We start from the raw sequence: 908 nt of genomic DNA, 5'->3' as shown, positions 1-908 counted from the left end.
ACGTTTAACTTTAATTTAATTAATTAGTACGTACTACTTCGTTACTTCTACTACGTACTACTACTACGATACTAATACTATATAGTATATATATATATATATATATATATATATATATATATATATATATACAGAAATATATATTATAGATAACGAATTTAAAAGATTAGTAAACAATTATTAATATCTCTTCTTCATTGAATTGTTTTCATCTATGTGTAGGGATCGACACTATTGTAATATTTTTAGCTTTGATTAACGATTACTTAGATAATCATTAATCAAATTTGAAAATTTTTCAATTATTCGATTAATCAGTAATCAAAAAAAAAAGTATCTAATTATTCAATCAAGTAATCAAGAAATTAATTTTTTAATTATTTTATTAATCAGTGATCAGAAAATAAAATCTTTTTGTTATTTGATCAATTAATAATCAAAATGTACATAATTTTAGTTACTTTAATAATCGGTAATCAAACCTACAAATTTTTCAATTATTTCATTTATCAGCGTCCGATAAATCTTCATTAATTAATTGATTTTTTTTTATTTTCTTAATTAATAATACTAGTTTACCAAAAAGGTTTTCTTTAGTTACTTTGAACTAGCCGAGATGCTTCTTAGTAATTTCTGAATGCCGAAAGCGATGTCGCGAGTTAAATTTCATTATCACGGTATCACGTCAGGTTTCCGAAATAATTGAAATTTAATATCGCAAAAATGGTGATATTTGATATTTTTTTTAATAAAAAGAGTTAATATCTAACAATTCTGATAGAAATTCATGATTGTTCATCCTCTATAAAATGGATTTTTTAATTTTAATTAATTTACTATTATAAATCATGTGTTACATGTATACACACACATATATATATATATATATATATATATATATACTATAG

The sequence above is a fragment of the Atta cephalotes genome (assembly GCF_000143395.1).
Source record: "Atta cephalotes unplaced genomic scaffold scaffold00002, whole genome shotgun sequence".
In the NCBI taxonomy this organism is placed as follows: Eukaryota; Metazoa; Arthropoda; class Insecta; order Hymenoptera; family Formicidae; genus Atta; species Atta cephalotes.
Note: the sequence above shows the minus strand (reverse complement) of the source record.